This window comes from Micrasema longulum, unplaced genomic scaffold (assembly GCF_059751315.1).
Source record: "Micrasema longulum isolate JH-2025_06_02 unplaced genomic scaffold, ASM5975131v1 h1tg000280l, whole genome shotgun sequence".
Lineage (NCBI taxonomy): Eukaryota > Metazoa > Arthropoda > Insecta > Trichoptera > Brachycentridae > Micrasema > Micrasema longulum.
The window spans coordinates 704,268-717,389 of NW_028277484.1; the positions used below are offsets into that span (position 1 = coordinate 704,268).

At 29.5% G+C, this 13,122-nt stretch overlaps 1 protein-coding gene across 7 annotated transcripts in view; it reads right to left on the bottom strand.

The window, feature by feature from the left end:
* Positions 1 to 13,122, bottom strand: part of dac (dachshund family transcription factor) — a 377,714-nt gene that overhangs the window by 138,340 nt on the left and 226,252 nt on the right. The gene's annotated exons all lie outside the window — the stretch shown is intronic.

A 13,122-nucleotide genomic window follows, 5' to 3' on the forward strand; every position in this document is an offset into this window, starting at 1 on the left:
TGTTATGTATTATATCTTAATGCATTTTGCGTTCTTAATTTTTGTCCCGGTGGGTGTTTTATTCTCAAAAAACACTAAGTAATGTTTATTGTGTTATTTTAATATAATATGTGTTATTTTTTTAACGGCTTTAACAGGGTATAAAAATATTTAAGATTAAAAACAGTATTCTTAACACTTGTGTGTATGAACAACATGAACAAAAAATTTCAACCGCTTAAAACCATAACTTTAGTATGCAAGACAAAATAACAGAAGATAAAAAATATAAAGTTTTGGAGTAACAGAAGCTGATTGAGCCGATGATTTGTTTCGATGTATTTTAGCGAGAATAATTATATGTAAGTAGACACTGGCTAATTTTGGTTTTGTGAGGTTGCTACGCCTGACTTTTGGTTTGGCTTCACTGTTTGGCTCGCGCGCTTTTCTTTGCCTTTTTAACTAGTTATATTTGCACGCTTTTGAATTGACAAAAGTATTCCGCTATTTTCGCCGTGAAATTATTAAAATTTCACCTAAACTTGCACAACGCCGCAAATATTTCATCGTCCATTGCAGTTATTCATCATTCGCCGCCTCCAGACGAAATTTGTGTGCCTGCAGTGTTCCCGATCAATGATTTCCATGATTGCGTGAGCTGATTGCCGACAAGAATGAAGTCTCAACACCAGTCAGTGTTATTACATGTTGATTTTCTCTGGTCCGAATGCATTTTTTATAAATTGTTTGCTGAATAATCAATTGTCAGTTTGGAGAATTAATTTACTATCTGCTATCATAAATTATTTTTTAAACGCAAAGGTGAATCTATTTACACATTTCACCATAATATGATCCGGCTCGAAGGACCAGAGCTAAGTCTGAAACTGTCAAAACAAGAGTTGCATCAAAAAGTGCAAATAAGGTGGAGCGATAAAAAATATATCTGATAATTAATTTTAAAAATTTAAAAAAGAAAAAGCTACCAATATGGATTTTGTTTCCGAGCGTTGTTTAAGTAAAAATACAAAATTATGTCCTCAAAACTGAAAGGTCGGGTCACTCCTACAGGCGTCGATAAAGATTTCGCCGACCGCTCAATTTTCGACAGTAACCATAAAGCTAGACGAAATTAAAAGATCGGGTGTACCCGGCTTGAACTCCAGGGGTAAGGTCGCAGTATTAGAGTAAGTAAATATTTTCAAAGAGAGCTTAATGGAAACTCGACCTTTTACAAGATTTACAGAGCACTAATACACGAAAGTCATATCATTTCCAGAACTGTGTTACACGGAGATTGCGTGGTATTGTATTATAAAAAGATGTTTTCATCGTATCCAATCCTCTATACTAACAGGGCTTCTTTATTTATTGCCAAGGATCGTACGAAAAACAACGATTAACCCTTTATCACCTGAATTGATAAATATTTTTTTATTTAATTATAATTTTTAGAACCCGTTAGGGTTATACTCGTATAAACACATTATGAAGTCGAGTCATGTTATGTCTCGTATGGTTAGCGTAGTCATCGTGTCCTTTTTTTAAGCGTTGATATCTTCAATGAAATTTTTCAAGTAGTAAGGTTGGTTGTTGGCTTTGTGGTATAATGGTCAGCGCGTTCGCCTGCTTTTTTTAAAAAATATGTTTTTTCTCGCTCCTTCCAGTTGATACGAAATATTTATTTTAAAGAGTGTTTTCACACTAGAATATTTCATAGTCCCTGTACTGGTACCTGAAGCATAAGACTGATCAACTTTCCTTCATGATTCTCAATGATCTTCAATGATCCAGATACGCTGCAATTAGTGTACCAATGCAGTTGTCTACGCACCATTAGGTGCGGAAATGGAATGATAAGTACGGTAGGTCATTTTAGTGTCCATTGCAGAGTATATTTTACTGTCTTGTATTTTTCTTGATTTTTAATGTGGAAGTGGTGTTGTTATCTGGTATTATATTTGTGTATGTCAGCATTTTGCAGGCGTTGCCTAGTATGTGAAATAGTTTGATCAGATAAATCTCTTCACAACAATAAAGGTTACTGTTCTTTAACTTCACTAAAATCAACAGATTGAAGAATTGAAGAAATATGGATGCGCGAACATAAGCAAAATGCAGTTTATGTATATATTCAGTGCCTTATTCATCATTATGTGCGAAAAAAATGAAATAAATTGTTAATCTTTGACAGCTTTTTACATATTCAGTATAAACTAAGAGAAAAAATACAGTACCCTAAGAAAAGTATCAGTTTATTGTAGACAAAATGAATCAATGGCTGCTACGTAAACTATCGTATATTGAAAATAATAACTTTTCAAGAGAGCTGGAAATTAAATTTTACTAAAATGTTTAAGAAGCTTATTTGACGTCAGAATTATACTTATAAAATTTCATGTGAATCACATGTCTAACAAAAGTTATGTCTATAATTAGCTCTTTTAAATGTCCTTAATCGGCTGTTTTGAAAAGCTGATGTTTTCAATATACGACAGTTTACGTAACTCCTATCGAAATGTCTATTTAAAATGATTGTAGAGTTATTAGCCTCCGTGGTGTAGTGGTTAAGATGTTTGACTTACGCATTGAAGGTACTAAGATCGATTTCCGGTGAGTAGACAAAAATTAAATGCGTTTTTTTTCATGCCTGGGTGTTCTTTCAATGCTGTAATTCACCACTGTAATATGGCCTCCTGGCTTGATGTGGTGCAAAAAAATAACCTTTAAAAGTGTTCATTATCCAAAGTAAAAGCGGCACTTGTTTTAAAGGGTTACAATGTACTTTATATGAGGTACGGTCTATGGCTGGATAAGAGCTTCGTACCTTTGCCTCCGATGAGAACGAAGTGTATATGGGAAATCGATTTATCTTCTGCGATTTCATTGACTGTTTATTTTGCACCGTCGATTTGTTCAGTACTTATCCCAATGCTCCTCGAGACCAGGATTGTAACATTGAAAAGGCAAAGACCGTTCCACAAAATTCATCAGTTGCATTTTTAATTGATGCTTGATTAATTTTTGATACCGAACCAGGGTTTCATGAAATATCTAAAAGTGTTTGTAATCGATTAATAGTAAACATGCTTTGTATATTTATTTCTCTCTACACCAGTGCTTCTTTGAATAAACTCTTAGGTTTTTTAATTTAAATTATACTAATTTTCCAGAATTTTAACAAGGAATATATTATTTTTAGTAATATAATGCAAGTACTATTTTTTTATGTTACTCCACGTTTTTGAGACAATATAGTTAGAAAAAAAATAGTGACTGGACATGAGTAGAAAGAAGTTAAAACATTTGTTAAAATTTATTTCATAAAAAAAAAGAATAAGCATAAACGAGTATAAAATTGTAAAATAAAATACAAAATTCACCAGAAAGTAAAATGTTTTGTTTATTTGGCTACACACAAAAAAATGTCTGATTTAAATAGGTTGTACGTGTTTAGGCAGGTTACATATTACCATAAAAAATATAAAAGATAATAATATTGTAATTTTTTTGATAAACTATTACTATTATTATACACTCTCTTTTTCTCTCAGGTTGCCTTTGATAAATCTTATTTTAAGCTATGTAATTCAGAAATTGAGGATCGTTATTTAATTGGCCCTACATGGCGATTTGATTTATTTCAATACATTTAAAACCAGTGTTGAGACGCATCGATTAGATGGAAAAAAATTCACCAAAACACGCTAAAAACTTGGTTTAAAAAATATCAAATATTAGTTTCAATGCCTTTTTTACAAAACTCGATGGTCGCTGTTATTTATTTCTACTTTATCGATCTTTTAAGGATAACTGGTATTGCACATCTGTTTTTGTCACATTTGAGGTACATTTTTTTTTTTATTTATTTAACCGACTGAAAATATTATTTATTTTTCAATTCGTTGCATTAGTATATTTATTTTCAGGGAATCTATATAACATATGAGTATTTTACCATTAGTAACTAGTGTCCTCTGGTTAATTTTGTCTCCATTTTACTTGGCTCAACCAGCTCAAAGATGGAGATTATTTTAATAAAAATAATAATAAATAAACAATATATTCAGTCAGGACACATTACAATCTAATTCTAGTGACTATAAAAAATACAAGTTTTTTTCAGTTTAATTTATAAAACGTAAGATTATTGTTCATACAAATATGAATACAGTTGTTTTAAATTGCGTCGTATAAATTTAGGGCAAGAAAATATCAAGATATTAAAACATCCGATAAACATATAAATATTAAAATGTGATATTTATTTGGTATAAATATTGCGCTGTGAAAAAACGATTTGATTAAGTACCTACCCAGTGAATATATATGTTATATTTATCAAACAAGGAAAATTACAGAGGACGAATATAGACCATGAAAAATCTTTATTAGCATATTTAACCAATGCCTCTCAAACCCAATTTAAATCAGTATGTCTAGTTTAAATGTTTAAAAAGGGAATACCAGTTTTGTGCCCATTTCATTACTCAGACTATTTCTAAGTTTAAGCTGAACAAAAACAAATAATGAAACGCGACTTTATGATGCCCGGAGAATCTCAGTAATGTTAAACACGGAGAAACGTCGGAATGTCTCGTAAAAACAAAGACACCTTAATTATAACGATACTTGTATATTGTGATATATATATCAGTGATGTTTATACTCCAAACCCTGTATAAAATGCATGATAATGAACATTACTGTTTAAAGCTGGGGCACATCAACCACATACGTAATACATTGTTTACTGGATTTTTTAATAGCCGATCGCCAAATGTTTCATTATTTCTTTTAGAGCTGCCGTGAATCTGGCTCTTCAGACGTTTGGAATCGTTTACAAGTTCCGAGCAAAGGCAATCAGAGTATCCACCATATTAAATTGATTGCACACGAATCCGTGTTTAATTGTTGTCTTACGATAGCAATCGAAAACGCTTCCCAGTGCTCCCTTAACCCATAAATATCAACGTTTTAATCATGGCCGGTATTGTACAAGAAGCTAAATTATTTGATCTGGACTTTATGAACTTTAAACTAGCCGCATACAAACAAATATCGTTTTTGTATATTTTTTAATTAAATTTGAAAATACATAACATCAATTAAACACAATCTTATAAAGTAACAAAACATATTCAAAACACTGAAATATAGTATTTATATATCATAAAAACTATCACAATAAAAAACATTAGGATAATATTTTTTAAGTGCCTCACTTAGAGATTTACGTGACTGTTCGTCAGTTTGATTATATCTGTACCATAGAGGATAAAACACGAAAGATCACGTTTAGCAGTTTTGAAGTTAAAAATGCAAAAATTATTGCATCAAGTTGGTTTTAAATAAATTATTTTAAAGTCCCGTAAGTATGTTGACTGGCACCTGAACTGAAATTACCCTCATGTAACTAAAAAATATAAAAATGTAGTTATATTAAAATGTCAATGCAGTGCCATGTGCACTATTACATGCAAAAAAAAGAATGACGATGATGAAAGTTACTTGTTATGACGTAATAAAAACTTTTTTGGCTGCACCTAATGATACATAGGATTTGGTTAAAATTATCAAAAATGATTGAAAATAGCTTTTTTGTAACATAATATTGTAGACCTAAATGTACAAACAGAAAATACTTTACTAATCACATGCATAAAAACACAATATAACTTAAACTCTTATAGATATAATATGAATATTTTTCTAACTAAAATTTTTAATTTTGTACTTAACCTGAGTGTCAAATGTATGATTTATAAATTAACGCTTTTTAACCACCTTTTAAAACTTTTATGCATTAAAACACAAATTAAAATATCATTAAAAAATGCTTAATTATCGCATTTTACACAGCCTACATAAACATCAATTGCAGTATTGTGATAATTAATTCACAAATTCTTCATTACGTCTTAAGCAAATTTATTACTCTCGAGATGTGTTAATTCAAAAATAATCCGCTTTGGCAGAGATTATCGTTAATAAAATTAATAGTAGAAATAGAATGAATACAAAGTCCCTTAATTCCCATCGATTTATCCTTACATGTGCGAATACAATTATTGTAGGTGCATGCGATCGATATTAATGCTCGCTTGTAATCTTTCCTTGTTCAGTATGAGCTTTGAACTTGATGATCGTACATCAAGACTATACGCAGTTAACACGCGGACTATCCAACCGCCGCGCCATGCCAAACGAAGCAGTATGGAAAATTATTCTTAATATATTAATTATAAATCAATTATTTTCTTTTACCGGCGAGAAGCACCTGAGAATGTTGGTACAATACAAAAATTTCAATTAAATTTTAATATTTTATTTTCAGTCTTGTATCAGTTGTACGTTCGTTTTATACACACGCGCTTAATATGTTTACTATATTTTACGGTTAAAAATTAAGTTTTTTTAAAATTCTTTTGTACGTTGTTCATAAGCAATTGAGTCATATTTTTCCACACGTGATCATAAAAAAACTTATGTTTAACCCTTGCCCGGTGTTCATTAAAATATTCACGAATTTTAAGATTTTTTACCCTCGTACCTACCGAAACTCAAAACCAAAAAGTTTATTTTTGAATTACTCGAGCCTAAGTATATCTCTTTTTTTTTGTACATGTATTATCAGCATTACACAGAAAAGTTCGTTTGTAACTTTGACAGCTAGCTTCTGGCCGGTTTATTTGATTTGGAACGAATTCCTGTCACCCTTGTACATTATAATATATAAAGCAAATTTTAAACACAAAATTTTATAGACAAAATAAAAAAAATATACAAGTATTCGAAGAAAATAATTTAGGCCTGTTATTGTTTAATAATTATTTAATATTTTAAAAACAGATTTTGGGGGAAAAAAAGACTAAGACATTGGTTTGAAGGACCAATTTGTAATGATTCCTTCTCATATTACTGTAACTGTGAATTGTAATGAAAGGCTTTGCTTCATTGAAAAGATTCATTCTTAAAATATCAAGTTAAATCAGGAGGTACGGGACCCGCAAAAATGACCCGCTAAACATGACTGTTATTTCGGGAGCTAGGTAAGAAAGGCAGAAACAGGAAAGAGGAGGATAGCCCATTTCAATGCCTTAAAATGGCCTATGTGGATATATTCACATATAAACCAAAATATGTAACTCATGCATGAAAACCTACCCACAGAGAAACACCAAATTTAAACAGTGCACGGATAGGGAAAAGATAACTCAAACGTTTTTCATACTTGTAATTCATTATTATTTTATCTTAAATTCATAAAATGTATTTTTTAATTTCTTGTTTACATATTTTATTATTCAAGATAAATAAAAAACAATTAAAATTACAGCATAAAACACCCGGGCTCTATTAAAATCGCAACTTATTATTTCGATATTGCCGGGAATCGAACCCGGAACCTCGTAATGACTACTATTATAAAAAGACATATTATTACATTGGTCGTTAAAGTTATTATTTTTTAGCAAAAAAGTATGTATGGTATTAAATTGATTGGCTTGTTCAATCGGGGCCCAAGAACGTCAAATTATTAATGGTCGTTCTGACGTGTTCTGTGACTTTTGACTTAAGCTGACTTTGGCTGACTCCGGCTGACTCCGGTTGACTCCGACTGGTATTCGCAAGATATGGCGCTCCTTTCAAAGTTAGGGGAAAATGGTAACATATCACTTCTCACTCATTTACAGCAACATGCCAAGTGTTATATTGTTTTTGAAACATTGATTTATGAACGCCGCCTCATTCAATTACTTCCTAACTTGCAACTCTGGACAGTGAAATTCATCGTCATTCCCTTTCCGCACCTAATAGTGCATAGGGAAATCCATTGGTACACCAATCGCAGCGTAACTTGATCGTTTTTTTTTTACATGAAGTCCAGGAACTATGAAATTATTATTCTAGTGATAAAACACATTTTAAAATAAATATTTCATGTCAACTATGTCGAGAATCGATCCCGAGACCTCTTGAATGGTAGGCAAACGCGCTGAGCATTACACCACGAGGGACAAACACAATGTAATTCACCACATTTTAACTAATTTGAAATGGCTTACTTCATTACAATTATACGCTTAACTATTAATATAAGTAATAAAAACTTCGGGGCCAAAATAGTACAACATTATGTAGACTTGAATATTGTAACTAAATTGAGTTAATTAAAAAAACTGCCTAATAAAGTACGCATTTGATGAAAAGCTTCAAGTAAAAAGTATTTCAAAGGACAATTCGATATTTTTTAATTAAATTAAAAAATTTATTGATTAACATCATTTCTAACACCAAAAAAAATGTTTTTTTAAATTATAATTGAGTACTTGAGTTCTAATTAATAACTCAGATATTAAAATTTGTAGACCATTTAGAAAAAATAGGAATCGAGTTGTAGTAGAGTGGGATTTGAGCCTCAGACCGTGAGTCCGAAACATTTCCACGGGACTATAACCCAGTTTATAATTATAAAACAACGCTTTTATTTTATTATTTCGTAATAGAAAACATTTTTTTTTTTAAAAAAGAAATTCAATCTTTTTCGCATACCAATGTTTTTTTACTAACAAACATTTATGTTTTTGAATTATCTTTGTTTATAAATACTCGTCTATCGTTTTCTTCCAGTTCCCTTTAATAAAATTAAAAATACGTTAAAACAGGGATTTTTATTGTTTATTCGATAGTAAATGAAACATTGATTTTAAAAACATTATTGATTTGATTACAAATAAAATGTATACCCACACACATGCCAAACCGTTGAGGGATTTTTTATTTATGTTTTGCAATAGTTTTATTTTGTGTTAGTTATATATATACACCTATTGTAAAATGCGAAGAAATAAGATAATAAATAAAGAAAAATTAATAAAAATAAAAAGCGAAAAAAAGAAAACAAAATCTTTTACACGGTATGTACTAACGACATAATCAAAACACAAATCTGAGGAATTCGGTATCCGCAACTTAATTACGGCAATATTTTTCTTACTTCTAAGGTGTCATGCAGGTAAAATAATTACAATCAGATGCAAGTTTGACATTCCAGAAAAAAACTTTTAAATAATAAACCGGAAATGAAAGCAGAACTATCATTGTTATAATATATTGCGTCATACAAGAAACTATTTTTTTACAAAATGATTAAGAAAATATGTTTTTTTAAATCTCATTCGAATAAAATTTTTATCACTTATATTGTCTCTCATAATGCATAAGTAAGGCCTAAAAATATGCCATGAGTAAATTACAACCAATAATATATACAAAGCAAGTTTTATGATCCAAATTACCCTCCATTTTATGCTCTATTAATCGCGATCCATAATGATCGTCCGATGTATCCGAACACCCTTTAGAATAGTTTAGAACATCTCGTGGCTCATGTTTTGCGTAAGATATCTAATAATTATCAAATTAATAACAAAACAAATTAGTACATTTCATTTTATTAAATTGTTTATTATTTTATCTTACGTTATTTTATTTTATTTCGTATTATTTTATTTTATTTCGTTTAATTTAATTTAATTTAATTTAATGGTTTTTTATTTTATTTGGTTTTATTTTGTTTTACTTTATTTTATTTCATTTTATTTTATTTAAATTTATTTAATTTATTTCAATTAAGACTATTTTCATTTTATCTTGTGAAAACAGATTTAAAGAAAACATTTACACAGTACAAACCAACTTTATAGGCAATTTTTAGTTTTCTAATTAAAGGTAATTATGTTTACAAACTGTGAATTTATTATTATATAAACTAGGAATTTAACAAAAGATATATTTAAAAAACTGAAATAATAGGTATGGTTTCCAAATTTTAGGTACATATTATAATATTTATTTTAGTGAGTAAAGTAAATGTTTGTGAACAAGTTGCTTTATAAAAAAAAGTATATTTTTATAAAAATCATCGTTTAACACTAATTACAAAAATTGAAGACATTGATTTACGTATTTTATTTTTATTTTGAATCTTGAAATATGGCACACATGAAGATAATATTAATATTCCTCTGTGTGCTCTTATAATAACAATGTACATACTAGTATTTTATTTATTAGTTGTTTAATACATATTTTTTAAGCTTCCGTTTGAATTTTTAGATTAAAAGACTTTCTGGTGTTTTATGTTAAGTCGTTAACAAAACTGTGACAGAGACTCTTAGAGAGAGTAATAAATTATTATTATAACTTAAAGCGTATGTAGTATGAACTTAAATGCATGATTTAAAATTGCATACACTTCTTTGTTTATTTATTCATACAAATACATATAATTATATTATAAAATTAATAATAGTAACGTATCCCAAACTCTATGAGGACAAGAGCCATAATTTAATCCCCTCTGTACTTATAAGCTTTAATGTTTCCTTTATCGTTTAATTAATATAAACTTCTGAAAAATTCTTTTTTTACTATATTTGTTCAATGTGTATTTTTCTAGTTACGAAATTGGCGTATCATTCACTAAAATATTAACCAAGTATTTTTTTTCTAAATTTTGATTAATAAACATTTTTATTTTTAAAACCTGTTGAAGTTATTAAATATTTTAATTGGCTTATCACATTTTTTGTCAGAATCAAAATCATCTGAGAAAATAATATATCATCTCACAGTCACATCTTTATATAAATTATATGGCATTTTTCCAATCTAAAATTGATAATGTTATAATATTTTATTGAATTTTTATAAATGAGGGTCAGCGTCAAATAAGGTCCTAACATCCCTGCCATATTTGTAGATCTGTTATTGGACTTGTTCCCTTGTATTAATTCTCGACCCCTAAGTTGAAGAGCCCGTAATATAATGTAACAAAACTATATTTTCCAATTAATTTATTGAATTTTTATAAATGAGGGTCAGCGTCAAATAAGGTCCTAACATCACTGCCATATTTGTAGATTTGTTATTGGACTAATTCCCTTGTATTAGTTATCGACCCCTAAGTTGAAGAGCCGGTAATATAATGTAGCAAAACTATATTTTGAAATAAATTTATTGAAATTTCTAACCGAATTAAAAATCCAACATTTTGTCAACTATTAGATCTTATCCTAGACATCTTGGTATTTTTGATAGTCAATATGGCTTACTTACGTTTTATTTTAAATTTGGTAATTTTCTATTCTAATTTTCTGTTTTAATGCAGTCTATAAAAATAAAGTACACATTCAATATTAAAAATAATTTATTTAACTGCAAAACAAAAGATCTAATGTTAATTTTACAAAGGTGAAAGTTTGTTGATCTGAGAATAACATAGCCTTCGAGTTTGCAATTTGCAGCAAAGCGCTCAGAGGTTAAAACATCTTTGGAACACTGTTCTACTATTACTTAATGGCTATTTTAATGGAACCTTCTGCCATATAGCCTCACTTTACGAGGACTCAGTACTTTAAACTGACCAGTTTACTAGATTTAAGGTGGCCGCTTCTTACGTGACTTCATTAACACGGGTTCGACTCCTGGCGCGGCATCGGTGTCGGGTGTTAAAAGTTAAAGTGGGCATTAAGAAAATTGTGAAAATTATCTAGAAATATTCTATGCACGATTTAATATTATCAAAGCCAGTATAACCCCATAATGATGCTGTAAAAAGTGCATTAAATGCAATACCAAAACTAAAAAATTATAAGGGCGGTGAATCGGTCAATGTTCTTATTATCATCACAGAGCAGTGAAACGGTACATCAATTGTTTTTATTTATACAATAACAAATCACTTGTAAATATTGCATGATCACATTCATTTTTTTCAAACCTTAGCCAGTAATCCTTTGTAGATGCAGAACATTTCATTGTATTGAATAAAGTGAGTGTGTATGGTACAGAATGCTTTAAAACACGATAAATTCAAATTTATTGCAATAGTGAGGAAAATCATTTTCGAGAAGACAATATGGAAGTCTAGGCATTTGTAGAGCTTATCATATGTCACTGGCTAATTTGTGAGGCTAGTTTACACTCTGTGTAACATTCATCATTTTGCCAGTGTTTAAACATCCACATTTCTTTAGTGAGTGGTTTATGCTATGTATATGTGCCGCATGTAATGTATATGTTTGTGCATATTTTATATGTGCTTTCATGTGTTTGCGTGGATGGCTCGGAGTGTACATTCGGTATTTTTATTTATTTTACTTTATTACCTCCATGGAGAACGCAAATGTCAACAATTATTCTTTTCTCACTTGAAATTTTTATTTTTTTTGTTTTTTTTTGTCACATTTAATGTTTATATCTTTTGCATAGTTTATGAAAACTTAATTGGTCTTTTTATGTTAAAAATGGTTGTTTTTATTACTTATTATGTATGACTGTATGTTTTCTGAATAAAATAAAAAAAAAATAAAAAAAACTCTTCCATCTGTTTACTCGTGTTCGCAATATGGTCATAAAAATTACTGACAATATCCGACAAAAGTACTCCATATAAGTGGCCGGACTCTCAGTGAAAGTAGTAAAGATAAATCCAATTAAAATCGCAGGAATAGCGATCTTTAAAACGGTTTCGGGTATGTGGAGGAATATACTTTCTTTGTTTACTTTTGCGAAATAAAAGAGCTGAGAACGCTATCAAAACGTTTGGACGTACTTAAAATATTGTTAATACTCATTGAAGGAATATTGTTGATATTCATTGAAGGAAAATTTTTACGCTTTTTTTTTTTTTACCGCATCAAATCGGTTTCTTAACACAGACGTTGCCCTTATAGGACAATATATCCGCACAAATATTCTGCTGAATAGTTATAACCGTGCTCTGTTTGTTTGACTTATTCTTGGTGTATAAGTGGAATGTAGGTTTTATAACCCGCTCATAAATTCACTTTTAATTAAAATTTAAAACCTAATTTTGCAATGGTATTTTTTTAAAATGAATGCAAATAAAATATTTTGTCAAAAAATTAAAAATAATGTAAATGTAAAGTTTATATGAGAGGCACTAAGTGGTTATTCATTTTAATAAAATAAATTTAAAACAACTTTTTTTTAACCACTTATTTTTTATTTTTTCTACCAACCGGTTTCATTCAGGGAGGAGATTTTTGTTTTTGCAGGGGACTACTGCGAGATATTGCATAGATTTAAATAATGTTTAGCGTGTTGTCCAGA